Below are 25,593 nucleotides of genomic sequence, written 5' to 3' on the forward strand. Positions count from 1 at the left end.
ATGTCTCTGCTACCTAAAGACTCTGAAGAGGTGCTCAGATTGGCCTGGGTTTGCAAGGGCTGTGACTGTTGGGGGCGGGCAGGGAGGTGGGATGCAGTGGGAGAAGGAGAAAGGAAGAGTAGTGAGAGTAATGCAGAGGTCCTTCCCAAAAACTTTCCTATATTTCTACAAATATCTATTCAACCACTAAAGAAAAAATGACATGTTTATCAAGAATTAGGTGCAAAGGTAGAATAGATGCTGTGATCTGAAAGACTGGTAACCTGGGGAGTCAGGTTAACTCCATCCCAAAAGCCCCTTGTGTAAATTACATATTTGCCTCAAGGCATCCTTTTCAGAAAATCACTTTAAAATGGCAATTGTCTGGAAAGTATTATACACTGATGTAAATAATGTTACCAAGTAAACATCCAGCTTGAGAGAACAGAATAGGTAAACTACCAGCCAGATGTGCAAGAAATACCACATCACCTTTATATAAACCACTTATTTCAGGCAAGGGCCACTGGGAAAATAGAGACAACGTCTAATATTACAAAGAGAGATAATCAAATGCAAGGAAACAGTACTTCAGATAATAAAAGCGCTCAGAAGTTAAATGGGGGATGGTGAAGTAACCAGAATCTGGCCACCGTGGTGGTTCCTAGCTGGAAAAATAAGAGGAGGAGGCAGGGCAGCCTGGTCAGCTTGGCAGGAGCTGCTGCCACAAAGGACAGACAGGAAGCTGTGTTTGGCAGAAAAGGGGGAAAACTGTACCATAGATCCTCTCTCTCTCCTATCCCCCAATCTCCTGCCAGAGCTTCCATTTAGCCAACCCTAGATTATTAGCCACCACCAGATTCAGGGAAGCAGTCTGCAGGTCAGTCCCCTGCAACGCAGAGGAGGATGTAAATCTCTGGGCAAATGGGATCTGCATCGGAACTTGATTTTGTTTCACTTTCAAGGATTCAGTCTTTCTTAAGTTTCTTCTCCATTCTGTTGAGTAGGGTCAGATTTCCATGAGCATCATGAATGCCAGCCCATGGGTAGGTGGTGATGACAGCGAGTGGGAGGAGGTCCTCTGGTTCATATCCATTTGTCTACAGAGGTTTCTATTGTCTCTTCCCAGCACTGCCACCTACAGTCACATGCTGCAATGCACAATATGGCTATAGATAGGATGGCCTTGCCCTAAGCATACAGTCCCTCCCTCCAGCTCTCTCCTGCTCCAGCACCACACTTGGAGCCAGAGAATATTCTGGTACTATCCTTCTAAACTTCAAACATTGTCAGCCATTTCTCTTTAGGGTTCTGTGATGCTCCTAAAATTCAGGGCTCAAATCCTACTGCTTGGGACATGCTGAGCTCTATTCTCTTCACTCCAAATCCAAAAGAAACTTTTCTTAGGGGAAGGTCTTCCTCTTCCTTCCATTTTCCCAGACACTGTCTCTTTGTCATCAAGCTCTGTCTCCCCCTGAGGCTTGATGAGCACTGGGCCATAAAAACCAGAAAAAGAATGTTCTACATGCAGCTCCTTTTTGCCCTGGCACAAACCACCCCTGGGACAATGAACAAAGGAGTAAGTACAAGATGAAAAAAATAATATCTCAAATAGTATCCAAGCAGAAAAGAGATAATGAGTACTGGGGACCAGGCTGAGGAGGAGGAAGACTGGAGGAATTTAGTTTGGAACACGTAGAATTCAGTGACTGCTGACCATCCATGTGGAGGATGGAGCTTAGTAGGAACAGCCTTTAGCCCTCACTAGACTGTACACACCTACACTATCTCTGTGCTTTTAAATCCTTTGAGCCTGCCTCTGGCTTGTTTGTAGAACATTCCCTATCCCTGACTTTCAACCTGACCAATTCTTACCCATTCTTCACGCTTCAGTGTAGATGCCCCAAGTCTGGGAAGACTTACCCAGTTCCTACCACCACATTTAGCACATGCTGCTGAAATAACCTCACTCCAAACATGTATATCCCCTGAGGTCCTGGGCTATGTCCAAGTCCCCAAAGTTAGCACAAAGACTGACCGATAGTCTGTGCTCAGTAAATACCTGGCTTAGTTTTAACTTAGAAGAACCTGCAGGTAAGGTCTGCTGAAACCGACTTTTTATCTGGCTCATGAGCATTGATTGCTAATTTTCACAAATGTTGCAAGTTGGTTATTAAAATCACTGATAGCTAGAAATATGAATTATGAGCCATAATAAGAGGATTCACACCATGGAAATCTGTAGACATTTTAAACAGGGATTCCCACCCTCCCCAAACCCTCCCCAAATAAAAAGCCAGTTTACTAGAGGACCCTTCGGTAAGGGCAAAGGGCCCCTCCTGTGTGCTGAAGGGAAAAATGACCAGAGGAATAAAATCTGTGGCTTCAGAAATATTCTTTCCTAAAGCACACTTAAATCCCATAGTTTACATAGAAAAGTCTGTTTAACTTTTAATCATATAAGTGGGGAAAAAATGGGTAAAGAAAAGAAGAGGATAGAGAAATGGGCACAGAAAAAAAGCAAAAGTAGAATGGCCATCACTTGAGAAATCACCTCTCAGGTCCACCCTGACAGTGGCTTGCTGGGGGCTCTGGGGAGTCACTGAATTACACATTTCTCGAGATACTTCCCTGGTTGGCTTTTATTGTGTCCTCACAATACCTAGACTTGCGTATTGCATACAATTACGCAGTAACTACCACCTGGATTTAACTAAATTAAGCTTTGCTTCTGTTGGCCTCAGTTCCTTTGTCTGCAATTAAGAGATGAGCGAGAGGGTTTACGAGAGGGTCCAATTAGCAGTCTCTCTTCTTCCCCACTCTATCCCAACAAGCTGATAAATAAGAGGAAGACATGAAAACCACACCAATGTTTCTGTAACATTGGAGACACTGTTTAATGAACAGTTAAAAATGTGCCTGTTTTTCAAATTCCAGAATTAGGTTGATGTATCTAGCCAAGAACAGGCAACACCGGCCCAAGTCAGACTTCTGTACATCAGGCAGAGGATTTAAGGAGCAGGGTACACATCATCCCCAAAACAATAATGAGAGCAGTCAGGGAAGATGCCCAACCTTACTCTCCAATGAGTCTTCTCCTCCTCCCTTTGAAAGATTACTGTGAGATGGTGAGTAGACTATGGATATAATCATCAGTGGTGTTTCCTCCACTAAGATGGAAACTTTCAGAGGAAAAATTATTGCCCCAACAATAGGTAGCATTGCTAGTCTTTGAGATACCTCCAATTCTGACTTGTTATAGACAATCTATCTGCTAGGCCCATTCTAGGTTCTGAGCACACAGAGAGCGAAAATACAATCCTATCTCAAGGAACTTGTGTCAAGTGAATAAGGCAGACAAGCATCATACAATTATAATTTGGGGTCATAATATTCTATGATTTTTTTATGGTGGCACAGGGGTTTGATACACGCATATGGGAAAATAAGACCTGAAATTCAGAATAATTGTTGTGCAAGCTAATAAAATTTGGCCTAGTACTTGGTTGAGGAGAAATACAGGGGAATTTCTCTCCACGAGACCTGAGAACCCGATACTTCTAAATCACAATAGTGGAAGTGAGTAAATTAACAAACTGCCATCATTATTAATTGTTCTTAATTAAGGTATGCTATGACCTCTGGTCCCCTCCCAGAATGTTGCTAACTATTAACAAGGACAGCTGGCTGGAGATTTTGCTTGCTTGCATTTTTATGTTTATAATAAAGAATAAAGAGGACTTACTTGGCAATGTTTCAAATGAGGTAAGAAAATTATGTTTTCATATCAACATTGATCTACAATTTCTTCCCTGTAAAAGTAGAGGGAAATATCAGCACTTATCTCCACCCCTACCAGATACAGACACACACACACACACGCACACACACACACACACTCATCTAATATCTACAGATATTAGCCAAGTCAGGTCCACAAAAAACAAGCTCAGGATCCCAGACCTGCTTAAAGAGGCCAAGAATTTCTCCAGAAGCCAGAAACTGTGACAATAACAGGATGTTCCCTGCTACCCTATGAGTTGGGACTATGGACCATACTCTGTAGGAGTCCTGTCATTTCCTGTTTACTGCCACAAAAAAAAGAAACAGTGTGGTAATTTTAGTGGACCCCAAAAGAGATACTCTTACTGCTGACTTGGCATACTGTAAGACATAGTAGCTAGGTGTAAATTCTGTAATTTTTATTAACAAAATAATAATATAAGGTTACAAAATGCATAGATTTATATATCAGAAACAACCTAGAAGTTCATGGAGTACTGATAAATAATAATAAATTTATTTAATAAGATAATGTACAAATATAAAAAAGATTGAAGTTCATATTCAGCTGATATGAAATGACCTCCATAATACAATAGTAAATAAAAAGAAAGTATTAGACAATGTATTTTGTACTTTGTTGTGCAAAAATGTGATGAAAGATGTTCTCTCTCGGTGTTGAAATTAAATGGGGAGACTTCTGTTTCTGGAAAAAAGTTGTAGACATACTTTTCCCTATACCACCTGCCAAGTACAACCAAAATTCCTGAAAATTATATATAAATCAAATATAAAAAGACTGAACAGGAAAGAGAAAACGGTAGACCAGCTAAGATTATTGTAAGCCAAAAAAAAGCCACTGTGGAAAATTCTCTAGGTTTTCTTTCTGCCTTATATAGAACAGTGTTGCTATTGCACATGATAACAACCCAGAAATGTAAATGAACATAATCAGAAAATTAAGTCCCCAACGAAAGTCTGCTCTCTCCGCAAAGAACCAGGAAAGGGACTCACTAGCAAGAAAGGAAACCATTAGATACTAACCACTTTATTCCAGTCAAACACTGCAAAAATGTACAATTAAATAAAAATAGAAATAAGTCTATGGCCTCCACCCACGCCAACCTAGGGCCAAGTGTGGCGACTAGACTTCGCCATTACTACTCACCATAAGCTGTATGGTGTCAGAGGAATCCACATGGGAAACATAAATGAATCCAACCCCTACAGTATTGCTGGAAACTTCAACTTCTACCTCCTCGGGCACAACAACACACTCCTCCCACTCCCCCAGTGTGGTATGCTATTCAGGGTTATCACTGAGATACTTGGGGAGCAGTACTGGGACAGCCATACACCTTCCAGCCAGGGAAGTACCAGTAGAGCCCTAGTGGAGAGCGAGAAGAAAGCCTGTCCCCACCTCACCCCCACCCTCAGCAGAATGAGGAATTGCCCACTTTGGTGTTAACAGAGGCTGACTGGCACCCACTGGCAGGAACCAGGTAGCACATTCCCTTTCTCTTCCAGAGTGGTAAAGAAGACAGCTACAGCTGAAGGTTTAATAAGAGCCAGAGGCTCATAATATAATATGCAAAATCCCAGTTTGAATTAAAAAAAATCACCCCTCAAATCCAAAATCAAATAATCTCACTTGAAAGTAAAAAGAAAACCAATAGATGCCAACACTGACATGGACACAGATGTCAGAATTTTCTGACAAAGACTGTCAATTGGCCAGCATAAAAAAATACTTCAATGAGCAATTACAAATATGCTTGAAACAAGTGAAAAAATGGAAAATCTTGAAGAAGAAAATGGAAAGTGTCAAAAATAAATAAAAAATACAAGGAAAATCAAATGGAAATTTTAGGGAAAACTTTAGGAAAATCAAATGGAAAAATGCAATACTGAAGTTCAAAACTCAATGAGTTGTAGTCAACAACAGAATGGAGTTAACAGAGGAAGAAGTAATGAATTAGAACATAAAACAGTAGAAATTGCCCATTCTAAACAGCAGAGAGAAAGTAGGCTGGGGGAAAAAAAAGGTATAGTATGAAAAAAATAGAGAGTTAGGGACCCTTAGTACTATAATGAAAGATCAACATTTGTGCCATCAGAGCCTTGGAAGGAGAAGAAAAAGAGGATGATACTGAAAAAAAAAACAAAACTGAAGAAATAATGGGTGAAAGCTTTCAAAACTTGGCAAAAAATAGAAGCATGGAGTCAAGAAGCTGGACAAATTCTCAATAAACCCAAAGAGACAATAAGCAATCCACATCACACTCAAAGCTTCTGAAAACAATAGGCAAAGAAGAAATCAGTCGGAAAGAAAGAAACAGAAAATATCTCAAATGACAGGTTTTTCATCAGAAAACATAGATGCCAGAAAAAAGTGGCACAGTATTCTTCATAACTAAGAGCAAACCTCACAGAAACATGGTACTAAAAGGAAGTTCCTCAATTTGATAAAGAGCATCAATTTAAAAATCTATAGGTACCATCAATACTTATTCGTGAAAACTAAATGCTTTTCCCCTAAGATTGGAGATATGGTAAAAGTATTAGTTCTCACCACTCTTATTCAAATTGTGCTGAAAATTCTAGCCAGTACAATAAGACAAGAAAAGGCATGTGGAGTGAAATGGAAAAAAATAAAAGTGCATCGATTTGATTTTCTTGATTGTCTAATATAGAAAATTTTAAAAATCTACCATAAAACTGAAATTAAAAAAAAAAAACATAGACCTAGAACAATAGACAACAGCAAGGTTATGACATACCACACAAACATACAAAAATCTTACATGTTTCTATGTGCCAGCAATAAATATGTAAAAAACAAAATAAAAATATATTATGATTCTGATATAATTTATAATCACTCATTAAAACAGAAATACTTAGGTATAAATTTCAACCAAAAGGATAGGCCTATAGGCTGAAATCTATAAGATACTGGTAATGAAATTAAGTAAGATATAAATAAATATACAAACTGTGCTCATGGGTTGGAAGACTCAATTGTAGAAAGATGTCTGTTTTCCCCAAATTGATCAATAGATTTAATGTAATCCTATCAAAATTCCAGAGAAGCTTTTTATACTTTTGGATGACCTTCTAGTATAATTTATATGTACAGATACGGTCCTGGGAACAGTTAAAACAATTTCAACAAAATAAGAATAAAGTGAGGAGAATAAGTCCACCCCATTACAAGACATGTTACATAATTACTGTAAACAAGACCAAATAAAGAATCCAGGATATCACACAAATATACCGAACTGATTTTTTGACATAGAAGCAAAAAACATTCGGTGGAGGAAAAACAGTTTTTACAAGAATCAGCACTGGAGCAATTGAACATCTACAGAGAAAAAATTTGAACATCAACCTAAGACTCAGTACTTTATAAAAAATTAATTCAAAATGTATCACAGACTTAGATATAAAGCATTAAACTCTAAAACTTCCAGAAAAAGTAAACAGTTCTTAGACAAAAAATAAAAAGTATGATTTATAAAGGGAAAGTTGGTAAATTGGACTTCATTAAAATTTTTAAAAAATTTACTGTGCTAAAAACCTTTTTTTTTATTTTTAAAGATTTATTTATTTGTATACAAGAGTTGGCGCAGGGAGCAGAACAACTGAAATACACTGCTGAGGGGAGCAGCGGGCAAGACAGGAGAGGTCTGCCATGCCATGTGGGAATCTCCCTGGCCAGCCGGGAATCAAACCTGCACTGCAGAGGCTGCACACAGCTTCACAGCGCTACACTCAACCTGCTTCGCCACCGGGGAGGCCCTGTGAAAAAACCTTTTAAGAGAAACAGACGGCGTAAAGATTCAGAGGAAATACTTGCAGACCGTATACTAACAACGAACTAGTAGCTTGGATATATAGTAAATGTCTTAAAACTCGAAAGTAAAGAAAGCAAATCATCCAATTCAAAACCTGGCAAAAGCTGTGAAGATATATTTCACCAAAGAGGATATAAAATGTCAAATACATGAAAAAAGTGTTCAAGATCATTAGCCATAAGGAAATGCATGGCAAAACCACAATGAATTACAGATAAATAGCCATCATGACTGAAACAAAAAGTACTGACAACTCCAAATGTTGGAAAGGATGTGGAGAAACTGAATCATTCTCACATTACCAGTAAGAATATAAAATGAAACAGCCATTCTGAAATACAGTTTGGAAAAACACACTGGAAAAAATTAAACACGCAGCTCCACATGACCCAGCAATTACATTCCTGAATGCTTTATCTGGAGAAATGAAAACTGACATTCACCCAACAACTTGTACACCAGTGCTCAGAGTGGCTTTGTCATCATCTTAAAAAGTGGGAACAGGGCCTTCCTTGTGGCATAAGGGGTAAAGACACAGCACTATGAAGCTATTAGCAGTCACTGCAGCACAAGTTTGATCCCCGGCCAGGGAGCTACCCACATGGCACAGCAGACCTCTCCTGACTCACCCTCTGCAGTGTATTTCAGCCAATTTACCCGTTCTGTTCCCCACTCTGTCTCTGGTGAATAGTCTCACTCCCCACACCTCTGGCCTGTACCCCAGTTCTTGTATGTATAAATAAATCTTAAAAAAAAAAAAACTGGAAACAACCCAGATGTCCTTCAGCAGGTGAATGGTTAAATGGTGGTGCATCCACACTGTGAATATTATTTAGCAATAAAAAGTAACTGTACATATAATAACCTGAATGTGTTATTCCTAGGAAAAAAAAGCCAGTCTCAAAAGGCTATAAACTGTATAATTGGACTTTCAGAAATTCTTGAAATGACACAGTGACGAACAGACTAGTGGTTGTCAGGAGATGGGAAGGAAGTGAATGTGGCTTTAAAAGGGCAACAAGGGACTCCTGTGGTCATGTAGTATTTTTGTATCTTGGTTAGTAAATTTTCTGTATGCTGGGTGTGATGTTGCACTGTAGTTTTGACATCATGCTATAGTGTAATATATTACTATGCTGAAGGTAGCCAATGGGGAAAACCCAGTAATGGGTATATGTATGGGATCTTTCAGTATTATTTCCTAAAACTGCATGTGAATGTATGATTATATAAAAAATAAAAAGTTTTAAAAATTGGAGGAGTTTAAAAGTAATGCCTCTGAATATTTAGAACCTACCTCTAGAAGCAAAACCACAGAGTGGAAAATATTAGTTGCCTCTAGAAGGAAATGCTGATGGCTGGAAAGCAGGAGTAGAAGGCAAACTATCTACTATCTCTTCTTTCACATATGTTGAATTTTGAATCTTTCAGAATTAATACCTACTCAAAAAATAAAATCTTAAATGACTATTTTATAGTTCCTCAACCAAAGTTTGATGCTTTCCAGTTGTTACCTGACTTGTTTAGTTTAATAAACTGTAGAGTCTAAAATTACATGAAGTGACTTTTTTGCTTTTCTAATCATTTAGTCATTGCAGTACTACAACTTCTAATTTTTCCCAAACACATAGTCAGAAGTCCTTATCTTTGGTAATTATGAAGATTTATATATTCATGCTCATTCTTTTCTAGAATAAAAAGCAGTTTGTGGAAAACACTTTGTTCCTATTTGTTACTATGGCTGTGAACTATTTGCATTTATGAGTCATTTGGTGCAGCCTTGACATGCTGCCTTAGTATAGAATTACTTTACAAGATACAACATGATAAAATGGAGATAGTATGGACTTTGAATCATTACAGTCCCAGTTCTCTAGCTATGACACCTCATTCAAATTATTTAAATTATCTAACCTTCAATAAAAGAAATATAGTAACATTTAATGTTCCAGGTTGCTTTGAATATTAATATAACTTACACAGAGTACCTGAGAGGTGGTAGTGGTTTAAGAGTTATATTATTGAAAGCAAACAGTTAACATGCAAAAAAAAAAACAAAACATCTACAGAAATAACCAAGGGTGTGGCTGTTTCATGGACACACAGCTCCGATAACAAAGTGCAGCCAAACATGTGTGAACTCTTAAGTTAACAGGAGTGTGGATGTCTTTTCTCTCTGGCAGAGGCTTTGTGGTATGTTCCTCTGATCCATTCAACTTCTCAAGAACAATATTGGAGGGTAGGATGGCTCCCTTGAAAGGGGGAGGATGAGGTGCAATGGGAGAAGTGGGGGCATTTGATCTCATCATGGGAAAGCAGCTTTTTACAAAACACAGTAATACTCTTCATATTAGAGAAGGAACATCTTCAGGATATTTGAGACATGAGGTAAGGTCACGTTTTCTGTTATAAGGGGGCAAATATGTATTTTTCATAGATCCTTATGCCCTACTTATAGTCATTGCTGGCTCTTCTTTTCTAGAATCTTTTTTTCTACTCATTCCTATAGACATGTGGATTTCCTTGAGCACAAAATTTAAAACCACAGTTCTCTGCCATCTCCAGCAATTCCATTTCCCCTGTCTTGTTTTGTTTGTCTTGAAAGCATTTATGGCATTCAACTATTCACTGAATCAATCTTGTTTAGCATCTGTTGCCATGTGTAAATATTAGCTCCACAAAGGCAAAGATTTTTTTTTCTGGGGTACAGTATGCATTATTAATAGTACATGACAAGGCAGCATTCCCTGGGCCCATCCCTTTCTCCAGGGGGTCTGGGATGGAACTGTGACAGGTCAGAAAAGTCTCAGTGTGAATGACTGGTGGAATGACTCCACAGCAGATGAGGATGTCTCTTCCTCTGTGCTCTTGTGGGGCTGGTATTCACTACTTGGAGGCCACATGGACCTTGAGGTCCACCACCCTGTTGCTGTAGCCAGATTCATTGTCACACCAGGAAATGAATTTGACAAAGTAGTCATGGAAGGCAGTGCTAGCCCCAGCATTAAAGACAGAGAAGTGGGTGTCACTGTTAAAATTCCAGGACACAACCTCATCCTCAGTGTAGCCCACAATGACCTTGAGGGGGCCCTGTGACACCTGCTTCACCACTTTCTTGATGTCATCATATTTGGCAGCTTTCTCTAGGCGGCTGGCCAGATCCACAACTGACACGTTGGGGGTTGGGATACAGAAGGCCGTGCCAGTCAGCTTCCTGATCAGCTCAGGCATGACCTTGCCCAACAGCCTTGGAGGAAAGGCAGAGATTTTTATCCCCTTATTCACTGCTGTATTTTCTAGCACAGTAACTGTTTCTTGCACATATTAAGCAGTTGATAAATATTTGTTGTGTGGATAAAAGAAATCCTGGACACTAACTTCATTTTCTCATTCATCAGGTTGTTTAGATATAGCTCAGTCCTTCAGAAATCATATATAAATCATATATAGGTAACGCCTGATTTTTTGAAAGCTTGCATTTTGCCATTTCACTTTTATGAAAGGTCTGTATTGTTGCCAATTTTCATTCATCCAAAGAAATCTGAAGAGGATTTCCTCTTCAACAACAAAAGGCAAAACAAGAAAATAAGTTCAATGTTTGGGGACAAGGCATTAAAGAGGTTGCCCGCACAGCCGAGCTTCTACTTAGGAAACTGGTACCTGTGCAAGCTGAAATTGTTTTCTGTCATTCCTGCTTTTGATAAAGGGCAGCAAGGGGCACTAAAACTAGTCAAGGACACTACCCAAACAGTTTACTGATCACTGCCTGAGTTCTTCACCCGTGCGCACAATTACAAGACTATTCAGGGTCAGGGAACAACAACAATGGAATTTATTTAACAAACCAGGGAAACACAAAGAGTCACTGAGGCCAAAAATGGCCATTTACCTCACCCAAAGCAGTGTCCAGTGTTTTCAAGTCCTAAAAAAAGCAGCTAAGATGGTGTCTTTCCACCACTGAGGACACAGAGCTCCTTTGCCAAACAATAGGCCATGTGTCCAAGATAGAGTCTTCCTGCCTCCGCTGACTTGCAGCATGTAGCAGCCAGACTCTAGGCCAGGTTCCAACTCACAAAGACAACAGGAGACACTCCTAGACCTGCCAAGATGCCCCAACATAGCACCAGACAAGCAACACTCAAGAAAGCAACTGCAGCGGCTGAACAACCCGACAAATGGCCACACTCATGCAGCTCAGTGAGGCTCCTGACTCCAGGTCTTTGTCTTCTCTGCCAGGCTGTAACAGCAGCAAAACTGGAAAGAGTTTCAGTCGCTCAGCTACTTGCAAAGCCTTCGAACTTTTCCTCTCTGTGGTTGGCTGTGGAGGCTTCCAACTTCAAAGGCCAGCAACAACCTTCTGGAAGATCTGTGAGGTGGAGGCCAAAATTCCCTGACCCCAAATGCTGAAGATCTGAAAACCACTAAATCTCGAAGACTGAATGAATCTATGTCTGCTTCTACAGTACTTTATATTTCTTATCAGTTGCGCCACACCCACAATTCGATACTATTTAGCATTTTCCCTGGGGCTATCCTTCCTTACCAGCAACACCCTCTAGGGGGCACCACCTGTAACAGTCTATGGCTTCAGCCACAGATTACACTTTTACTATATGCTAATATGGTTTTTAGCCCAATATGTTACTTGTTATGATTTTGTAGGTTATTTTTTAGGTCTGAGAATGCTCAAAAATTTTCCCATATTGATTAATGGTAATTGCGTCTTCATTTTGAGCCATTTCTACTTACAAAAGTTTCATTGTAAGTCTACCTTCAGCGAGGGGGAAATATACTCAGGAATTCTAGATTTACTTCTCAACTTCCTTTCAGAGTCGTCCTTCTATAGTCTTCAACCTTTTCTTCATTTATTTGTTAACTCCAGCTATCTAGTGAGAAATCACTTCTACATCTCTAAATTACAGATTATACATTTTTCATATTTAATGACTGTACAGTTATTAGGTTTTGAGTCTCAATTCCACATCCATCCTTCACTCTACTCTGCAACACCCAGACTCCATAGCTATCTTTGCATTGCCTGGTGCTCCCTGGGGCCAGTGGGGAGCACTAGAAAGAGACTGAAAAACAAGGAAAAGACTTGCTTTTCCTGACTGACTTTTTGTGCCTGTCAGTTTCAGCTAGGCAGCAGCCCCTCACCTCAATAGCAGCAGCTGTTTCAGTTCCAATCTCTCCCTTCTGCCTACCATCAGCACTGGCAAACACAAAGGTCTGAGTTTAAGGTCCCTTCTCTGAACTCCCAGTCCCCAAGAATCCCAACTTCCTCCTTTTCTCCTTATCTGAGAGGTGATGGCTGCTTCCTGTCATTACTAACTGATTCTGTCACCCCCAAATTTCCCTTTTAGCATTTCTAGTCCACAGGTTAACTTATTTTACCAATTCTCCATTTTGAAAAGATCTGTTAAGATAACTCATATGGTTTCTATTTCCCTAGTTGAACTCTAATTGACAGATACAGTGACTTCAAAAGTTAGCATTTTGAGTTATAATACTGTCTGCTGGTCATTTTGAGACATATTTTTGAACAGATCATGGTGCTTCCATTTGTCAAAATATTTTGAGCCACAATGTAACATTGGGTAATTGCAAGATCAAAACTTCTTTGCAACAAAAAGTAATAACCTCAGGTGTAAAAAACAAAACATAATTTCAAAGTGGTTGCTGGCACCCTAGGTAGTGAAATGGGACTTTGTGGGTTTGGTGGTTCTGTAATGGATCTGTTGAGAACAGCTAGGGGAACTAGCATGGTGTAGGGTAAGGAAAAATGTCAGGCTTTTCTGCCCTCCCGCCAATCAGGATAGATGATGGATCCTTGCAGTCCTGAATGGCCTAATGGCGGGCACCTGGAGTAGGGTCTGGGCATAGGTAGATGGGATTCACCTGGGCTAAGACTGCTTTTAAGGGCAGCGTCACGGGGAGGCCAGCAGCAGCAGAAGCTGAAAGAGAAGCCGAGAGAGAAAAGCAGAGAAGAAGCAGCAGAAGCAGAGAACGCCAGAGAGCCCAGATAGAGTGAGGATTTGCTGGGGGCTGGGAGGACTGCCAGCCTCCCGGCCCCCCAGCACCCCTGCCTACCATATGCCTGGTAAACCCCAATAAAAGACCTGCAAAAACCCACTGAGGACTCTGACTCCTCCTTTACCTGGTCTGCATGGGATCAGAAAATCTGCCCTGTGTCCATTCCTGCCTTTACACATGGCTACATAACAATGTGAAGTGTACCCCATCTTCCATGTTATGTTGTAGTCAGGAAAATGTTTCTATCCTTACTATGAACTCTCTCTCTCTCTCTCTCTCTCTCCCTCCCTCCCTCCCTCCCCCCTCCCTCCCCAGTCACATGCCCCCCACCCACACACACACATACTTTATCCACTGGTTACCTTGATGAAGGATGAAAAGTGTAGTGGCAGGAACGGACCACAGTGCAGGTTTTCTGATCCCATGCAGACCGAGTAAAGGAGGAGTCAGAGTCCTTAGTGGGTTTTTTTGCAGGTCTTTTATTGGGGTTCACCAGGCATATGGTAGGCAGGGGTGCTGGGGGGCCGGGAGGCTGGCAGTCCTCCCAGCTCCCAGCAAATCCTCACTCTATCTGGGCTCTCTGGCGTTCTCTGCTTCTGCTTCTCTGCTTCTCTCTCGGCTTCTCTTTCAGCTTCTGCTGCTGTTGGTGTCCCTATGACGCCGCCCTTAAAAGCACAGTCTTAGCGCAGGTGTACCCACTTCAGGTGCCCGCCATCAGGCATGCATTCAGGATCACAGGGTTCCCTCATCTATCCTGATGGTGGAGAGCAGAAAAGCCTGATACCTTTTACCTTACCCTACAAAAAGGCATAGCTTTACCTTAAGCCTCAGGATACTGTACTTTTACAATGCCATACACCTACCCTGAACTGTTCTGAACTCCCCTAAATTGTTCTAGATTCTCTCAGAGACTGAATATCTCTAAGAAATAATATGGTTGGAGATGATTTCATCTTATGGATTGCACTCTTTGAAGCAGTGGGATAAAAATTCCGGAAAGATAAGTCCCGGGATTGTGGGTGGGGACAGGTAAAACATTTTACTAAAAAGGGGACAATCATTGGCAACAAGAAGGAAAAAAAAGGAGGCCAGAAAACAAAATGGAAATGGTGTGTGCCCTTAAATGACCCCTTCTGAGGGAGCTTATGCCATTTTTCTTCTCTCTTGAACTAGAGAATCAAACATATTTAAAATATAATATTAAAGATTTTCCTCTGTTGTAATTAATTTTCTTTAATTACTCCCAATTCTTCAGGGAAAAATGTATCACCCATGCAGTCTTGACTGCTGTTGCACTGGGGAACTATTAGAACACACAGTAATAAAGTGTGGAATTTCTGTATCACAGCAACATGGCAGCCCAGTACTGTAGCAAGGAGGAGGGAGTTCTAGAAGGTAGTAACTATTGTGGAACTGAGAGCAATGGAAAGGATACAGTGTGGAGAATTAGTTGCCAAGCTGAAACCTCAGTAGTGGGTGTGAAATGATTCTCTTTTGCAAATCAGAGGTGGGGGCAGGGGTGGTGAGGAGCCGGTGCTTATACTTGCTTATATTTTGTAGACACATAGATTACACTTGGGAGACACAAAATATCCCTACTCACTACCCAAAAACACCTTTAATAAAAGCAACCACAGTCCTCATACCTGCCTTTCCCCTTTTTTTCTCCAGTGCTTTCATTACAAGCAAAATTCCAGTGTCAGAGACTTGTCAACTTCATAACCATCTAAATAAATAAGACAACAAATCAGTAAAGGTCAATTTTAACAGGTTAAGTTCAATTAAACAAGTAAGTTAATCAGTAAATTAACACTAGTAATACACTGTGCCTACATGTGCATCCACTTTAATTGATACTGGCACTGACACAGCCACAGTTCCATTAGACATTGAACTACCATACAACAAATCAAACTTACAAATATATGTGACATATATGTGTGTGTGTGTTTACAACTTTTTCAATGCTTCTGTATCTCCATGTTGCTTTAATAGTTGCATGTTTCTGAGGTTATGTGTGATTCTGTAGGTACAGAATACATTTTTATTTGTTTTATTAGGTCATCTGTTTATTTTCCCTACATACCGCATATGAATGAAATCATACAGTGTTTGTGTTTGTCTGTCTGGCTTATTTTACTAAGAAGCATTCCCTCTAGGCCCGCCCATGTTGTTGCAAATGGCAAGATTTCATCTGAATAGTATTCCATTGTGTATAGACACATCTTTATCCATTCATAGTTGATGAGCACTTGGCTATTATAAATGGTATTGCAAGGAACATGGGGGGGGTAGCTATCTCTCCTTAAATCAATGTTTTTGTAATTAATGTTTTTGCATTTTTAAGTAAATAGCCAGAAGGGCTAACTGGATCACATGGAATTTCTATTTTTAATTTTTTTTTTGAGGAATCTCCATGCTGCTTTCCATAGACTATAAAATCAAGTCTTGTTTACCAAAAGTTAGGAGAGAGGAGGGTGGGTAAACTGGGGAAAAGATGGGTTTGGTGAAGGACAGATGATTTGGACTTTTTGTGAAGAAACTAATGTAGAATATTCACATGTTGATTCTAATGATGAACACTTGAAACTTAAATAGTGTTACAATCTGTTGCTACTAAAAAAAAAAAAAAGACACTAAATTAGGCGTCAGATAAAATAAGTGCCTAAGATGGATTGCCAGTATAAGAACTCTAACCTGGGGCCTCCCTGGTGGCCCAAGGGGTTAAGCACAGCACTGTGAAGCTGTCCTCAGCCTCTGCAGCATGAGTGCAATCCCTGGCTGGCCACGTGGCTACCCACATGACACAGCAGACCTCTCCTGTCTCGCCTGCTGCTCCCCTCAGAAAGTGTATTTCAGTCAATCCACCTGTTCCGTTCCCCGCTCTGTCTCTGGTGACTCCTCTCACTCCCCACACCTCTGGCCTGTATACTAGTTCTTGTATGTATAAATAAATAAATTTTTTTTTTAAAAAGAACTCTAACCTGGCTACAAGTAAATATTTAGTTTGCTCCCTAAATGATGCTCTGAGCTGTAAACTTATTGTATTTGTGACTAACACTGAATATTTTTTTTAAGGTTCATTTCTAACTTGTCCTGATGAAATCTTCTTGCCATCATCTGAATGTCATCATCATCATCATCATCATATTTATCTTTTAAAGTATATCATATTTGGGCCTCCCCTGATGGAGCAGTGGTTGAGTGGTGGGCTGCGAAGCTGCCCGCAGCCTCTGCAGTGCCAGTCGGGTCTCTGGCTGCTGGCGAGGGTCCTACATGGCACGCAGACCTCTCCTGCAGTGCCCGCTGCTCCCCTCAGCAGTGTACTTCATCAGTCTGCCTGTTCTGCTCTCCACTCTGGCTCTGGTGAATTCTCTCGCCCTCCCGCTTTTCTGACTATGCCAAGTGCTTGTGTAAATAAATAAATAAGTCTTTAAAAAAAAACGTATATCATATTTGTTTATCCTTTCAGGCTATAATTCCTATCACACAGAATCTAGGACTCCACTTACACCTGACTAGAAACTACAGAGGATAAAAAAAAATCAGCATTATTATTTAATGTGAACTCCTAGGCACCATTGTACCTCTGTGCATTAGTACACAGTATAAAAAATGATAAAAAATAGATTTTTAACATACATCTTTTACTATGGTTTCTAGTTGTCAGTTATATATATTTATATATATATTACATTATTCTCAATTCTTTATGCAATGTATGCTTTATCATCTTGGGTATAGTCATTTTGAAGTCTCCATGATGATATTAAATGACTGTAACATTGACTCCCCAAAGTATTCTATCCTTGTCAATGCACAATTTTCATGCACTAAGTTTTCAGTTCAAACTATAATTTAGTGAAAAGGACAGTCAAGTCACAGAACTTTCAGATATTCTTTTCAATAATAGCACACATGATAATGGGCACAATGAAGGTGATCATCATTTCTTAGATTTTTAACCCTTAGAGATTTTTATATTTAAGCAATCATCTGACCTAATTATTCAGCAGGATTCATAAATAAAAGGCTCACAGAAACCATCTGATATGGATCCCAGTGTTTTCTAATCTCAATTTCACTACATTCACTTATGAAAAATGATGGTCTTATTACAAACCTGGACTCTCCTGTTGTAACTCACAAGAGCTTTCCAATGTTGTTGAGAGGTTGTAGTTGTGAAGGACAAACTGGTATCAATAAGTATTTTTCAATTCTTTTCTCTTATCCTCATATACTATAGTTTATGATTTTACAACTAAAGTAAAAATCAAAATCAACAAGCCACTATAAACCAGAGACATACTATGGGGGCAGGAGGAGGAAATAAGATCAAAACAAGGAGGGGATGGGAATTGTATGGGGACTATAACAAAGATGAAAACGCATACACTGTGCAAAAATGAAAAATGATGTAAAAATGTATGAAATAAAAAATAATAAAGACTACATTACTGTCATGAAACATGAAAAAATAAAAAATAAAATAAATATATTAGTTATCTCATTCCCTGGAAAAAAATTCATAACACAAAGTCACACAAGATGAATTTGGAGTAGAAAGTTCATTTAATCACTTATCAATGGAAATATTTCTTCCTGGAAGAGAAACCAATTTGATGTTAGAAAACTGCTTATCTTTAAAGTGTGGGTAGTAACCACACGTACCACAGTAATTTGGGGCCAATTATCCAGGTCTCCTTAGTGGCCCATTTGGACATCTTTCCTGGGCAACCCTGATGATAAATGCCCTAAATTTTCCCCAAACCTAGATTTTTCACTCCTAGGTATTTACTTGGAAATAATACCTGACTGTCTTAAGGAGACATCCTCTCTGAATTAACCTCTTTTTTTTTTTTTAACATCTGACAGCTTCTAGTCTATAAATAGGAAGTGGTACCTTCACCCACCACAATTTTGCTGGTTTAATCAACCTGTCATGTGTAGTACCATTAGCAAACAGTAGAGCTACTGTGACTTCCTCATAATGCATTGTGATCTGACACTATCATTTTATTGATTATTTTTGAAACTAAAGCCCATCCTTAATGCCTCATCAGCCATAAATCACAAATCTGCTCTTTTGGTTCCTGTGTCACGCTTGAGTAACATAGCGCTCTCAGAGCCACTACATTTTAACCCTATATTAGTCACCAGGCAAATGAAAGCTTTTGTTTCTCAGCGCTAAATTATCAGTCGCACAAAAAGAATTAGTTCAAATCATACTGAATGTGCTAAAGTTTGATTCTTAGGTCAAAACTGAAAGGTATGGGGTGCGTGCGTGTGTGCATGAGAGAGAGAGAGAGAGAAAGAGAGAGAGAGAGCCCTATATTATTACTGAAGGAATTACTGATCCTTTCTTCTCTAAAAGCTAGCATATCTTCATGATTCCTCTGTAGTCACAATTTTTGTTCTTGCCCTTCCATTGCCATAACTCCTGCACTAGCAACTTTCTTTATTTCCACATTCTGGTAACATAGTTGTCACATACAATCAAATTTGTGTGTCCAGATTCTCTGCTCTCTCAAATCCATTACTCCAGCTCCCAGTGTATTCAGCGCAGGACTGAGGAGCATGAAGCAATGTTACCAATCCTTCTGGTCTTGCAGAACACATTGCTCAGGGACTAAGGTATTTTTAGTCTTTCATCCTCAACATTATTCAGCCCTGGCACATTGTAAGCACTTGATAAATATAGAAGGAAGGAGGGAGGACATTTGTGTTTGTCAACAGAACCAACAAATAGCCCCTTTGACGGCATGGTATAAGGAAGTGGGTGGCAAGGAAATTGCAACACTTAGACAATCAGAAACAAGATTTTGTCAGTTTGTTGGGTTGTGGTGGTGAAATACTAGCACCCATGAGAATTGTGATAATGAAGATGATAATGATGGTGATGATGACGGAAACATGATTATAATTCTTACTTAAAACTTACTGATTTTTTTAATAAATTTTATTTTTATATTCCCCATACAATTGCAACCCCCTTATTTTGACCCCAATCCCTCCCCTCCCCATCCCCCAACCCCGATAGAGTGTCTCTGGTTCATAGTTGTTTGTTGATTTTGATTTTCACTTTCTTATAGTTATTCATTTTCCTGGTCCCTTAAATAAGTTTTCTAGATTCCTGCTATGAGTGAGACCATCCGGTATTTTTCTTTTTCTTTCTGGCTTATTTCGCTGAGCATGATCCCTTCCAGCGCCATCCATGTTGCTGCAAATTGCATGTGTTTATGTTTTTTGAATGCTGAGTAATATTCCATGGTGTATATGTCCCACATCTTCTTGATCCAGTCATCTGTTTTTGGGCATTTGGGTTGTTTCCAAAGCTTAGCTATTGTAAACAGTGCTGCCATAAACATAGGGGTGCAGGTGCTCTTTGGAACTTACTGATTTTTATCTAGAGGGACATAAATAAAAGAAAACTTTTGATCAACTGTTGAAATGCTACTTACAATCATTTACATGAATTATTGGATATCTTAACTAGGTACTTTTCAGTATGATGATGATAAACTATTAAATGTATAAGGTTACTTATATTATAATTTTACTCCACCAGAATATACATATATGTGTGTGTGTTTGTGTCTTTGTAGCTGTCATATAGCATGAAAATGTATTCATTCAGAATATTCCATTTTGACTTTAAAAAAAATCTAAGATCAATTTGCACCTATTCAAGGAAAAATATATTTTCTTATGTCTTGTTGAATAAGTTGTTTTGCTCTTATGTTAATTATTCATGTTCTCAAACCAGGTTAGATTATCTTTATAACCAGCCTTGGCAAACAAATGCTATTCAGTTTCAATTAGCAAGCAAAGAAGACAACTTAGAAATATTATTTCTTATAATTTATACATGCATGAATAATCAAAACCAACACAAATTTATAGTTGTCAGTGGATAGGGGTGCTTATTCTTTTGTGTGTCTGTTTTTACCATATCTGACTTTTAGAAAAATTATTGATATATTTGGACTTGTTTTTTTTTAAGGATTTATACAAGCACTGGGTACAGTCAGAAGCGTAGGAGGGTGAGAGAATTCACCAGAGCCAGAGCAGAGAGCAGAACAGGCAGACTGACAAAACACACTGCTGAGGGAAGCAGCAGGCGGCAGGACCCTCGCCCAGCGGCTGGGGATTGAACTGGCGCTGCAGAGGCTGAAGGCAGGTTCGCAACCCAGCGCTCAACTTCTGCACCATTGGGGAGGCCCTATTTGGACTTGTTTATCACCTTAGTTTATTGTTTTATTTTGTCTACTTTCCCATAGTTCAATCTTCTCAAATTTTTTGATTGGGTATTTTTATGTTACGTAACAAGATAAAAACTTTTTTTTAAGATTTATTTATTTATGCATACAAGAGTTGGGGCACAGGCCAGAGATGTGGAGGGCGAGAGGACTCAACAGAGACTGAGTGGGGAGCCGAACAGGCAGATGTACTGAAATACACTCCTGAGGGGAGCAGCGGGTGTGACAAGACAGGTCTGCTGCGCCATATGTGGGTAGATTTCCTGGCCAGGGATCGAATTATCCGCTGTAGTGGCTGTGGATAGCCACACAGTGCTGCATCTTAACCTCTTGTGCCACCAGGGAGGCCCCAAGATAAGAATTTTTAAGATGTATTCATGTCCCTTTGTTCCCTTCCCTCCAGTCTCCTTTCAGTTTTCCTCTTGGGTCTTATTTTTTAATTTATTGACAAGAAGACATTTTGTCAAGAATTTGATTATTTCTTCACATTTCTCTAATGCACACCATCTTCAGTGTTTGTTTATCCTTTTGTGCAACACATCCCAAATCATTTTATTTTCTCTTTTACTAATCACACTTTATTGATTTTCCCTTTATTTATATAACTATATAATGTTGAGAGCACAACTTCACATCTCAGTATCTGCACAAGCTTCACTTAACCTACACCAAATCTCCAGTGCCAATGCAACATAATATTACATCCGTCTCCTCCTCCCTCTACTCCCCTCCCCCCCCACCCCTTAACCACCGTATTTTTCAGTCTAAGACTTATTTTTTCTTCACTTTGCCAGCTTGTTTCCTTCGATTATTTATACTCCACAAATGAGTGAATTCATTTAGTGATTGTCTTTCATTTTAATATTTCACTTAGTGTAATCATCTCAAGATCCATTTTTTGTCCCAAAGGCATGATTCCATATTTTTAATAGCTATATAGTACTCCATTGAGCATGTATGCCACAATTTCTCTATACAAACATCCACCTATAGACATTTAGGTTGATTCCATGTTTAGGTTATTGTGACTAATACTGATATGAAGACAGGGGTTCATAAATCTTTTATGTTAGTGTTTTCGTATTCTTTGGGTAAATACCTAGCAGTGGTATTGCTGGATAGTATAACATCTCCCTTTTGTGCTTTTAAAGGCATCTTCACACCATTTTGCACATTGGCTCAACCGATTTACATTCCTATCAACTATGAATGAATATTTTTTTCTCCCCACATCCTCACCAACATTTGCAGTCTTTTTGATATGTGCCATTTTCACAGGGGTGAGGTGAAACCTCATTGTGGTTTTGATTTTCATTTCCTTATAAATGATGTTAAGCGTTTTTTCATGTGCCTGTGGGCATCCGTATGTTTTCTTTGGGGCAGTGTCTATTTAGGTTTTTGTCCATTTTTTTTTTTGAACTGGGTTGTTTGATTTTTTGTTGTTGTTGTTGCTGTGGGTTGCAGGTTGCATGAATATGAAATACATATTCATCCTTATGTATTTTGGAAATTAATCCCTTGTCAGATGTGTGATGTACAAATATATTCCATTATTCCATTCCTAGTCCATATGTTGCCCTTTAATTTTTGTTATGGTTTATTTCCCGGTACAAAAAGTTTTCAGCTTAATGTAGTCTCATTTGTTTATTTTTGCTTTTTCTTCCTCTGTTGTTGGAGTTGTGTACCCACACACATCTCTGAGGTTGATGTCCAGGAGTGTATCAGCTATGCTTTCTTCTGTGTATTTTATGGTTTCAGGTCTCCTATCCAAATCTTGAATACATTTTGAATTAATTATTGTGTATTGAGTTAAATAATGATCTAGTTTCATTTTCTTGTATGTGACTGGCCAAGTTTACCAACACCATTTGTGGAAGACTTCCCTTTCCCCATTGTATGTTCTTAGCTCCTCTGTCAATAATTAATTTTCATATTTTTGCAGGTTTATTTCTAACCTCTTGATTATATTCTATTGGTCTGTGTTTCTGTTTTTGTTCCAGTTCCATACTGTTTTGATTATTATCTATCTATTTGTTGTTTAGCATCATGGAGCACGATAACTCTATTTTCTTCTTTTATTCAGGATTATTTTGATTATTTGAATCTTTTATGGTTCCAAAGAAGTCTTAGAATTGTTATATTTGTAAAATATAAAATATTGTTATATTTGTAAAATATAAAATTGTTATATATTGTAAAATGTCATTGGAACTTTGATAGGTATTGTGTTGAATCTATAAATTAGGTAATGTGGCCATTTAACAATGTTCATTATTTCAGTCCATGAACTGGAGATATGTTTCCATTTTGTTGTGTTCCTTTATTTTTTTTAAGAGTACCTTATATTTTTCAGCATTCTGGTTCTTCTACTCCTTTATTTACTTATTTATTCTACTCCTAAATTTACTCCCAGGTATTTCAACATTTTTGAAGAAGTTATATATAGGATATTTTCTAAATTTCTCTTTAATTCATTGTTTGCATATAGAAATGGAATAGATTTTTGTATGTCGATTTGTATCCTGCCACTTTGTTGTATTATTTCTAGAAGATTTTTGTTAGAAGCCTTTGAATTTTTTATGTATAATATTGTGTCATCTGAAAATAGGGATAGCTTTACTTCTTTTTTGGCTTCCTTCTAAAAATTTTTTAAATATATTTTTTAAATATTTATTTATTTTTATACAAGAACTGGGATACAGATCAGAGGCGCACGCGAGGGGTGAGAGAATTCACCAGAGACAGAGCGGAGAGCAAAACAGGCAGACAGACCAAAGTACATTGGTGAGGGAAGCAGCGAGTGAGACAGGAGAGGACTGCCCTACCATGTGGGTGTCTCCCTGGCCGGCTGGGAATCAAACCGGTGCTGCAGAGGCTACAGACAGCTTCACAGCACTGCGCTCAACCTGCTGCACCACCAGGGAGGCCCCTAAAATAATTTTCAATGTGGGTCTTTTTATGGAAAATCTGAGGATTTTTATAAATGAGAATATATTCTCTTGTTTGAATGACTGTTTTTCTGGGCATTAAAATTATAAGGTCAAAGTTATAGTTATGAACTAATGATTCCTAAAATTCATATGTTGATACCCTAACAAAAGGTGACTATATCTGGAGATAGGGCCTTCAAAAGGCAATTATTACCTTTATTCATTCACCCTTATTTATTCATCCATTAATGGACATTGGGTTATTTCCACTTTTTGTTTATTTTGAATAATGCTGCTATGAATATTGGTGTACAAATATCAGTCCCAACCTCTGCTTTCAATTCTTTTAGACATAAACCTGGAAGTAGAATTTATGGATCATGTGGTAACTCTATGTTTAATTTTTAATTTTGCTTTCCACAGTGGCTGCACCATTTTATATCCCACCAGCAATGCACAAGTTCTCTTGTCATTTTGCAAGCAACATTGTATGACAGTATCTATCATCAGTCAGTGTAAATCAACTTTCTTTGCAAATGATTTGCTTTTGCTGAAATTTACAAAAATGTTTGTCTTTGATACTCTCAAATTTATATATATATATGCCTAAATCTGTTTTTTTCTTTTTTATGCTTATCATTATAATTAAAAAAATTTAAACTAACTCTTCTATAATTTGGAAAATGTATTTCCATTACTTGTTCAAATGTCAGCTGCTCTCTGCTTTTATTCCTCTTTCTTTCTGAGACTTCTAATATATAGATGTTAACTCATCTACTTACGGCATCCACAAAGCTTAACATTTCTTTAATGCATTTTATGTCATTTTCTTTTCCTGTTTCCTTCTGAGAGAACACTCAATCAGATTTTCCAGTGTATTTGCTACTTCCTTAGCTCTACCATTTCTACTCTTTACCTTGTCTATTGTGCTTTTTATTTCAACTACTATATATTTTTGCACATATTGCCACTTAGGTTTTTTTTCCACATTTTCATATTATTGTTTCATATTGCTAATATCTTCCTTTTCTCTTTTAGTATTTTACAATTCTTACTTTGAGTCCTTGACCCATTAATTGTAAACATTTTGTTTTACTTTAAATTTATTCATTTATTTTCTTACATCGTTGTTCATTTAAGTATAATATTTGATTTCTCCCCTCAGGTAAAGTCCCCATAGTTCCCCCACCACCATAATCTCTTGTGCTCTTCCCTCCCTGTTTTGACCCCTATCTTTCCCTCTTCCCTGCTGTATGCCTCAGATCTATGGTCAGTTTGCAAGTTTTGTAGAAAAAATTCTTTTGATAGGCTCTAATCCAATTTGCTATTTTCTTTTTAAATAACTGTGCTCCTCAGATAGGTCCTTATTATAACTTGTCAGTTAATATTACTGTTGGGGTATTCATTACTCTGTTCAGCAATATGGGGAAGGACTAGTGTCAAACTCCAATTTGACTCAAGCAAGATTGTTTTCTTTTTTAAGAAGTGGGGTACAGGCCAGAGTCATGGGGGGTGAGAAGATTCACCAGAGAGAGTGAGAAGCAAAACAGATTTATTTATGCATACAAGAACTGGGGTACAGGCCATTGGTGTGGGGGAGGGTGAGAGGATTCACCAGAGACAGAATGGGGAACAGAACGGACAGATTGACTGACATACACTGCTGAAGGGGGCAGTGCGCCAGACAGGAGAGGTCTGCTGTACCATGTAGATTTCTCCCCAGCTGGCCAGGGATCGAACTTGCACCAC

This window comes from Talpa occidentalis, unplaced genomic scaffold (assembly GCF_014898055.3).
Source record: "Talpa occidentalis isolate TD23 unplaced genomic scaffold, MPIMG_talOcc4v2.1 talOcc4.6, whole genome shotgun sequence".
Taxonomy (NCBI): domain Eukaryota; kingdom Metazoa; phylum Chordata; class Mammalia; order Eulipotyphla; family Talpidae; genus Talpa; species Talpa occidentalis.